Here is a 10,443-nt window from a genome sequence, read left to right as displayed (position 1 = left end):
ATTGTTTTTATTGAAGCATGGTACTACTCTCTAAAAACTATTCTGAGGAAATGACTACATGAAAAACAGAAAGGGACATCTTTTTTTTCATGGTCCAAACTGAAGCGCAAAAATGTAAACAGCAACCAAATGTAAATGGACTTTATAAAAATTGTTCTAATAATCACCATCATTGTCAGTAACACAGACATGGGATTTTGACAGCATTCTTTTAAAATAATAAAATGTGACTTATTTGGTTGTTGGATTTTAGTATTTTTTTAGCCAAACCTTTCAATAATACTGTATAGTTGTTTTAAAGAAGTTCTAAATTCTTAAGTAGTAGTCGCCAATATCCATACTGTCGGATTCTGACTCTCTTAGCCCTCAGTGAGTCACCACCAAAAGCTCCATGGACTTCTGTGACACTAAGCACCCCTGTACTCACACCCTACACAACATTGTAATCTGATCATTAACATTCTTGTGTTATGTGTGTGTGTGTGTGAGATAGGTAGAAAGAGTTACGAATATATGCTGGAATTCTAACTAAAGGGTGTATAAACCAGCCATGTCAGGGGGAGTTGATAAACAGGTCTCTCCTAAACAAAGGCATGTGTGTTTATCTCAGTTTACATATAAGCAGTTAAATTCATCAAGCTAACAAGGGGTGGAGGCAAACCTCACACTAGCAAGTGGGGGAATAGACAGCACAGGGTCTACACCAGAGGTGGGCAAACTACACCGCATGGGCCAAATCCGTCCCGCAGGACCCTCCTGCCTGGCCCTTGAGCTCCCGGTCAGGGCAGCTAGCCCCTGGCCCCTCCCCTGCTGTCCTCCCTCCCCCACAGCCTCAGCTCACTGTACTGCCAGCACTCTGGCCCGCAGCTCCTGCCGGGGAGCGCAGCTGCAAGGTCCTGCCCCTCTGAGCGGCATGGTAACAGGGCAGGGAGCGGGGGAAGGGGCAGGTTGGATAAGGGGCAGGGGGTTCTGGGGGGAAGTCAGGGGACAGGGAGCAGTTGGATGAGGCATGGTGGTCAGGGGATGGGGGGTCAGGGGGCAGGAAGGGGGGGTTGGATAGGGGGTGGGGTCCCAGGGGGTGGTAAGGGGCGGAGGTGCAGACAGGGGTCAGGACAATCAGGGGACAGGGAGCAGGGGGGGGTTGAATAGGGGGTGGGGTCCCAGGAGGGGGCAGTCGGGGTTCTGAAGGGGGCTGTTGGGGGTTGGAAGTGGGAGGGGGTGGATAGGAGGCAGGGGCCAGGCTGTTTGGGGAGGCACAGCCTTCCCTACCCAGTCCTCCATACAGTTTTACAACCCCGATGTGGCCCTTGGGCCAAAAAGTTTGCCCACCCCTGGTCTACACCCACTGGGCAAGAAGCTTGGTCTGGGTTTTACTTGTCAGAAGAATCCATTTCAAAGGTTTCCTGGACTACAAAGACATGGGGCTGATCCTCAAGTGATAACCAATTGAATCAACTGGTTGTATACAATGTTACTGTATTATAAAAGTGCATAGAGAGATCTTTTCTGAACACAAATGACACACTGGTGATTAATATGCTTGTGAAATGTGTGTATTAACACTATATGAAGAATTATGAAAACTTATTATGTTTTAAAGTGTGTGGCTGAACAAAGGAAAGAGCAGTTCCTGCCCAGACCAGGGGAGGGGGTCGGCAGCAGCACAGGGAGGGGCAACTATTACCTGTAGGGTCCTGTGTAAATTAAGCATGGTAGATCAAAACAATGGAAGCCTCATTTACATACATGTGGGATAGGAAGTCCACAGGAAGGAAAGAACAGCATGAGATAAGCTTTCTGGTGGACACAGCAAGCTTCCAGCCTCCTAAAGCAAAGTCATTGAACTTTGGAGGTTATAAGCAAGGACAGCAGCCATCTTTGGCATCCATCCCTAGACAAACACAAGGGAACAGAGCTGAGAAAGATGGGCCCTTCAACCAAGAGAGGGCTGGAGTTACTGGGAACGGATTTGTGAGAGACCCGCTCAGCCAAAGATTGTACCTTTTTAGATTAAGTTTTAGACTTTTAGAAGAGTATTTTGTTTTGTTTTACTTGCAACTCTTTCTATCTTCATTCCTTACACTCAAACTCACTTAATGCTACATATATTTTATTAACAAATTTATTTTGTTTTTACCAGAAACCAACTCAGTGCTGTGTTTAAAGGAAGGGTGTATTTACCCCCAGTTAAGTTAATATGCTGTGATTTTCAGGAGCAATGAACCTTATTATTTCTCTTAGCTGTCCAGGAGAGGGCTGGACATCTCAGGGCACATGGCTTTGGGGAAATTTGGGACTGGGAGTGTGTTGGGGTCCTCTTGCTGGTTGTAACCAAGGCTGGTGGGATCCAGAGTGTGACTGGTGTGTTGCTGGCAGGCTGCTGAGGTCAAAGCTGCTGCACCAGGGCTGCACCTATACACGGACACTTAGGGTGTGACCTGCAGGCAGGTAGTGAGCAACTCAGATTGGGAGCTACAGCAGCAAAGCACTGAGAGGCACCCCAGGGTTTCAGGGCAGGCAGTGACACAGCCTCTCACTGGCCTGAATCGCACCTCAGAAGGTGACAACCTCACATACATAAGCTGAGGATCTGAACCATGCATTTTGTCAACATTGCAAAGAAAAGGAACAAATATGAAGATCTGTAAGCATATCAAAAAGTAATTGATTATTAGGGCTGATATAAAAATACAGGGGGCAATATGATCACTTTTTAGGTAGAATTACAAAATTAGATAGAATGACAAATATTTAGATCATCAGAAAAAAAATTGCCATACTAGTGAGAGCACTTTCCATTTTAAATAGTGATAGCCCCATTTATGAAATTACTTAAAACTGCTCTGGAGAATATACATGTAGGGAATTATCCTGCTCTGACACAGAAGATATTTACGAGGTCCTCTAAGCTGTCTTTCTCTTCTGATTTTTAGGATTCCGAAACCTAATTTAAAAAGAAATCTGTTCACTGGCGCTATTTTAATGAAAACTTAAAAATTACTATCCGTAGTAAATGAAAGCAGCAGTATAGTCACCAATTGTGTATTATACAGAGAGTTATGAAAGCAAACCATTCACTCCCATAACGATGTACAGCATAAAAATTTAGTTCAGCACATCAATCAGTGAAATGGAAGGAAGTAGCTTCACAAAACATGCACAATAAAAATATTCCAATGACGTTTGTAGAAAAAGAGCAGATCATTTTTCTTGGAGATGCTCTCACCATTCTGTTGTGTTTTGCTTGATTGCTTAACATTTTCCATGGTTGACTAGTATTTTGAGAGTTATGAAAAGGTGAAAGGAGGTAAATTATAATGGGAATAAATGTATCTCAGTTTGTAATTTGATGTGGTCTGGTAAAATGATTGAAGCTTTAAATATTTCCATAAGTGACCAGACCCTGCATGACCCTTTGCAGATCATAGTGACTACTGGGCATATCTTGATTTCTGAACCATGACTTTTGAGTCCTGTTTAAACTCAGACCATATTACCAAACAATAATTAGAAAGACAGTAGCAGTAAGAGGCCCTCAAAAGCAGATGTTCTCTACAAGATGTCAGTTCACACTGGACTATGGTTAGCTCACAAGTACATGCCAGATTAAAAAGATTGAATAAACTGCAGCTCTCAAGCATGAAGAGAATTAAAGCAAGTGAAGAACTACCATAGAATTTTGGTTTTCTAGGTCTTGCTTCCCCCCTTCACATTCACATGTTTCATTAAGTGAAGGTGAAGCTAAATCTTCAGTCATGACAGTGGCCTCAGTAAGTCTCACAAGCGAGGCAGGTTCAAGCCTAGAGGAAAAAGTGTGAATGTGAGACCTCCAAGGAAAATGTGTGTCCCAGAGGAAGTGGTGCTGGTTAGAGCAGGTCAAACACAAGGATATTTTTCATGAAAAAATTAGTCCCCATTTTTCAAAGTATATTTTAAAAATTCATTTTTATTTTACCAGCTCTGATGTTGGTAATTCAGAGACACTCCTCTGAGTCAGTTCTGCACTGATTCTGCAGCACAAGTCTGTATTTTGGAAATATAAAAGCAAGGGCCTGCCCAGTTCCACTTAAAAGATCCTGTGCAGGTTTTTTGGGTTTTTTTTTTTTATTAGAGTAGAGGATCCAGTTTCCTGGATAGTTTGCAACTTGACTAGTTCTAGCCTTAATTCTCCATTTCCCTTCAACTGAGTATTCTTCACTTCCTGTCCTAAACAGCTGTGCACTGTCAAACATCCGCCATATTCCACCCTAAAGGAGGCTGCACTTCAGTTGTGGATCAAGTAATTCCCAAATGAACAGTTTGTAACATACTTCGGGGACCTTTGGGATGAAAGATGCTTCAGTATATAAATAAAATGTTACTTTTAAAGGCAGGAAAGGGCAAGTCATGAGAAGAGTCTGAATTCTATATGCGCAGGAAGAGACAGCTTCCAATCTGCACCAGTCTGATTGCAAAACAAGTCCAGGCAAAATGGGGCGACTCCTAAAGCTACCTATTGTTACTGGAAATTATTTCTCTGTGCCACCTTCCAAGTGTCACAATGACTTTGCTCCATGAAGGAAAACCCTGGGCCAAGCAATGGTAAAAGTTAATATCGTACCAGGACTGAATCTAAAATTAAATAACTACATTTTTTTTGTCTTTACACTTATTTAGTTCCACCCTAAAGCTTACAAACAACTGTGGGGTACATCATAGGTATCTGAAAGATTTAAACCTCAACCGCTCAGGCTGAAAATACAAGTCAGTGTAGCTTCACAGACACTTACTGCAATCATCTAAGAAAGCTAGAAAATACCACATGCAAATTCTGTAAAAATATGGACTTATTTGTTTCAGTACAATGTAATGAGGAAAGTACAAACCCACTGCATGTCAAAGCTTGGTATCAGTAGAGATTGTCCTAGCTTCATTAGATCATAATAGAACCCAATACAGCAATGACATTTTATGCCAAGCAATCATTGTATTTAATCAGGAACAAATGGCTTTTCACAGATAGTTAGCTGAAAAATTGCCAGCTGAATTTAATTTGTATAGAAATTCCTGGTTTACTCTCATTTTCCTCAGTAAAAACAAGTCACTTGATAAACAAAAAATTACCAGAAACTCAGAATCCTTGAAATTAGAGATGTCATGAGCACCACAAAGATGATTTATAAGCCCCCCAAATGTGTGGGCACTCAACAGCTTCTCCAGAGGATGGATTTATTTTTGTTTTTACACACACCGTTATTTCCCAGTGCCTCTCTCAAACTTCCAGAAATACTAGAAGGGGATACTTACACAGCTATACATCAGGAATCAGGGAGACAGGAAATAGCTTTAGTTAACTACAAGTCCTAGTGGTTGCTTTGGAGTTTTTTTTAACCCACACATTTTTACATTCATGGCTAGATCCTCAGCTAGTGTAAATCAGTGTTGCTTTATTTAAGTCAATGGAGTCATGCTGATTTTTTTTTGCCAGTTGAAAATTGGCTTTTAGCATTTAGCTCAGTCAAAATGACCACTTAGCTGCCTCACAAATAGGCCACACAGAACTAAGTCACAGTTCAAATTATAATTACTCTATGTTGGAGCAAATCTCCAATGGTGCTAGAGCCTTACTACATTTTTGTACTTTTAGCAAACACTTGCATGTGCTCCCATTCCATGCAAGCCACTGGTATTCAGCAAAAACTATCTGTTGCCTGTGGATTAGATCCAGAGATCATCTTCTAAGCTGGGTAACAGGAGTGTTCTTGCAGAGTGCCTGCTCTATCATAGGAGGCTACAGATGGGTGAAAGACTTCCAGACTTACTTTTATTTAGCACTGCACTGCAAACCCCACTAGTCAGACTGTGCCACTCTTTGATTCCTGCAATCAGCCTATGTGCACTAAAACAGCATTATACATGTATCTGTTTCACTGACTCAGCATAAAGCCTGATTGGAAGGTAAATATATTTCTGAACAACATAACCCCTGTTCCCATGTAGAGACACCGTGGAGCTGAAGCTATGAGAAAAATATTATTTCGGCTATGAAAATTAGGAGTGCCAGGCTTAAATATTCTTCTTGAAGGACAGGGAGCGGTTCTGGTTCCGTCCACAGAGATGGATAGTTTTGTTAGGCTATTCCAAAGGTCATGTCCTTGAGAGACTAGAGGAAGAATTAAAATGCCTTCCAACTCTCGATGAAAATGATGCTTTGATTTCACAAGCTCAATGAGTTTGGCAACTTCAATTAGTTTCTTATGAGTAATTCTCAAATTTCAAGTTGCCATATGTGATTGCTCATGATTTGGAATATCTGCTTAAGAAAGATTCAAAAGACTACATGAACAGAGTTTCCAGACAGGATGGATTCTTGACAATCAGGCTGAGAAACTACAGAGGAACAGAGTTTTGGAGGAGTACATGGGGATATAGGCCAAATTTCTATGTTACCAAGTATCAAGGAAGTGGGAGTGTATGTACTTATAACAACATTTTGGACCTCACATTTTGCAAGTGGGATAGGGAGAAAATGAGGAGAGAGAATGAAATTAGATAGGGTTGGGTGGCTGAAATAAAGGCAGATAAGAACATAACATAAGAATGGCCATACTGGGTTGACCAAAGGTCCATCCAGCCCAGAATCCTGTCTACCGACAGTGGCCAATGCCAGGTGCCCAGAGGGAGTGAACCTAACAAGTAATGATCTAGTGATCTCTCTCCTGCCATCCATCTCCACCCTCTGACAAACAGAAGCTAGGGACACCATTTCTTTACTCATCCTGCTTAATAGCCATTAATGGACTTAACCTCCATGAATTTATCCAGTTCTCTTTTAAACCCTGTTATAGTCCTAGCAATGACAACCTCCTCGGGCAAGGAGTTCCACAGGTTGACTGTGTGCTGACTGAATAACTTCCTTTTATTTGTTTTAAACCTGCTGCCCATTAATATCATTTGGTGGCCCCTAGTTCTTATATTATGGGAACAAATAAATAACTTTTCCTTATTTCCTTATTCCTTATTATAGACCTCTATGATATCCCCCCTTAGTCTCCTCTTTTCCAAGCTGAAAAGTCCTAGCCTCTTTAATCTCTCCTGACATGGGACCCATTCCAAACCCCTAATCATTTTAGTTGCCCTTTTCTGAACCTTTTCTAATACCAGTACATCTTTTTTGAGATGAAGGGACCACATCTGTATGCAGCATTCAAGATGTGGGCGTACCATGGATTTTTATAAGGGCAATAAGATATTTTCCATCTTATTCTCTTTCCCTTTTTTAATGATTCCTAACATCCTTTTTGCTTTTTTGACTGCCGCTGTACCCTGCATGGACATCTTCAGAGAACTATCATCCACGATGACTCCAAGATCTTTCTCCTGATTAGTTATAGCTAAATTAGCCCCCATCATATTGTATGTATAGTTGGGGTTATTTTTTCCATCATATTGTATGTATAGTTGGGGTTATTTTTTCCAATGTGCATTACTTTACATTTATTTATCGACATTAAATTTCATTTGCCATTTTGTTGCCCAATCACTTAGTTTTGGGAGATCTTTTTGAAGTTCTTCACAGTCCGATTTGGTCTTAACTATCTTGAGCAGTTTAGTATTATCTGCGAACTTTGCCACCTCACTGTTTACCCCTTTCTCCAGATCGTTTATGAATAAATTGAATAGGATTAGTCCTAGGACTGACCCTTGGGGAACACCACTAGTTACCCCTCTCCATTCTGAAAATTTATCATTTATTCCTACCCTTTGTTCCCTGTCTTTTAACCAGTTCTCAATCCATGAAAGGATCTCCCCTCTTATCCCATGACAACTTCATTTACGTAAGAGCCTTTGGTGAGGGACCTTGTCAAAGGCTTTCTGGAAATCTAAGTACACTATGTCCACTGGATCGCCCTTGTCCACATGTTTGTTGACCCCTTCAAAGAACTTTAATAGATTAGTAAGACATGGTTTCCCTTTATAGAAACCATGTTGACTTTTGCACAACAATTTATGTTCTTCTGTGTCTGACAATTTTACTCTTTACAATTGTTTCAACAAATTTGCCCGGTATGGACGTTAGACTTACTGGTCTGTAATTGTCAGGATCACCTCTAGAGCCCTTCTTAAATATTGGCATTACATTAGCTATCTTCCAGTCATTGGGTACAAAAGGTGATTTAAAGGACAGGTTACAAACCATAGTTAATAGTTCCGCAATTTCACATTTGAGTTCTTTCAGAACTCTTGAGTGAATGCCATCTGGTCCTGGTGACTTGTTACTGTTAAGTTTCTCAATTAATTCCAAAACCTCCTCTAGTGACACTTCAATCTGTGACAATTCCTCAGATTTGTCATCTGTAAAGGATGGCTCAGGTTTCGGAATCTCCCTAATATTCTGAAGCAAAGAATTCATTTAGTTTCTCTGAGATGACTATCGTCTTTAAGTGCTCCCTTTGTATCTCGATTGTCCAGGGGTCCCACTGGTTGTTTAGCAGGCTTCCTGCTTCTGATGTACTTTAAAAACATTTTGTTATTACCTTTTGAGTTTTTGGCTAGCTGTTCTTCAAACTCCTTTTTGGCTTTTTTATTACATTTTTACATTTAATTTGGCAGTGTTTATGCTCCTTTCTATTTACCTCACTAGGATTTGACTTCCACTTTTTAAAAGATGCCTTTTTATCTCTCACTAGATAGGTATGCGTTTTGTAGGAAGTTATAGACAATGACTCACCCCACATTTTACACAGCTTATTAGACTGACAGGACTCTTCAGCAACACACAAGGATCCAGAGAATTTTCATTTGGCAGCACCAGGATGTCTTACCGAAAGGAAGAGTGAAATCCCAAGGCTCAAGGTTATTTTTACAGGTGTCAAGGATCTAACAACCACCACCAAGGCAGGAAAAAAAGCTCTACGGAGATAGAAATGAAAACATGACATGTTGCAGAGGAGGACTGAATTCCCCTTACTTTCAAAGACACAAAATGATGAATTACTCCAATGGAGGAGAAATAGGGGCAATTTGTCACTCTTTTCATTTGTTGATGACAAACAAATCCAGTGGAGAGATGTTTGTAGTGTCACTGCTGACAGAACCACACACTCGGTTGTCATACTTGCTGCTAACGTGAATGCCGAGTAAAACAACTACTCTGACTAGCTTCCCAGACACTTATTTTTATGCAGCATATCTTGCTAGTGAAGCATTGAAGTCCCACCAAAGATGAAGATTCGTGACCAGTTGAAGGCTGCACATTGGTAATTTGGTCAGAGACAAACCTACCGTCATTGAAGTCAGTGGGAGTTTTCCCATTGACTGTAGTAGGAGCAGGATCAGCTTCATACTTTGCAATAAAACAGAGTATTGATATAACTGCCATCATCATTCCTAGTCAGGTGTGATCTGTGTAGAATGTAAGTCCTATTTATGCAATGCTCCCTCATGATCTGACTGGAGGCTGCTTAAGACGGAGCATCACATGCCAGTGCCAGAAGCGTCTCTCTTCACAATACACGTTCCTTTGAGAATCAGAGGCAGCATTGCCATTGCGTTGGCGATGTTGTAGAACTCCATGCCCTGCCTTGGAATGATAGGCCACTCTTTGGAACCCTTTTGTCAGAACTTGTCAAAACACTGAGTGAACTGCAATTTTGCAGCAGGCTGACTATTAAAAATGGAATTCGATACTATCCAATGGAGGTAGATTAACACTGCTGACCACAACCCAACTGCTTAGGACCTGTCTACATGGGGAAATTTACCAGCAGAACTATACCGGTATAATTATCCCAGCATAATTCTGCCAATATATGCGTTTATTGTGATTGTATCTATACAGACAGTCAAATCAAGGCATCCTGCTTAACCATTCAACAGCTAAGGGAAGAGCAATGTGCAAGTCCATGGGTGAACCAGACAGCCCTTGCCAGCAGATAGGGCCTGAAAATGTGTGGCCGACATCTCTTTACTGGCCACAGTCGCAAGGGTCACAAAGGCTCCATTTATAGTTATTAGGAGCACATCTGATCCCTCCACATATGAAGCAATCAAATGAGCTTCACCCAAACATGGCATTGGAAGGTCAAAACCAGGGGGCTGGACTGTTGGATTTGTCATAACATAAGCATTCACCACTTTATATGCCACCTGGAGGTGATATGAAGGTTCCTTAAGGGAATTATCCAAGCAGGATGCCTTGAGCTGACATAGTGGGTTAAACATCTCTTTACACTGGGGTAGATGTGGCATGTCATGCACCTGTAGAATATTTGCTCCTTAAGGTCTCCTGATAGCATGAAGTGCAAGGTTGGACAGAACAAACAGTGAGGCCAGGTTACTTAGTGTCATGCACAAACACTAAGAAATTCTGCCAGTAAAATTTCACCACATAGACACACCATTAGTTACAATGTATTGGCCAAGATAGATTTAAATTCTTTGTTCATTTTAACAGCTGCACTC

The sequence above is a fragment of the Lepidochelys kempii genome, chromosome 1 (assembly GCF_965140285.1).
Source record: "Lepidochelys kempii isolate rLepKem1 chromosome 1, rLepKem1.hap1, whole genome shotgun sequence".
Lineage (NCBI taxonomy): Eukaryota > Metazoa > Chordata > Testudines > Cheloniidae > Lepidochelys > Lepidochelys kempii.
This window is presented reverse-complemented; position numbering follows the sequence as displayed.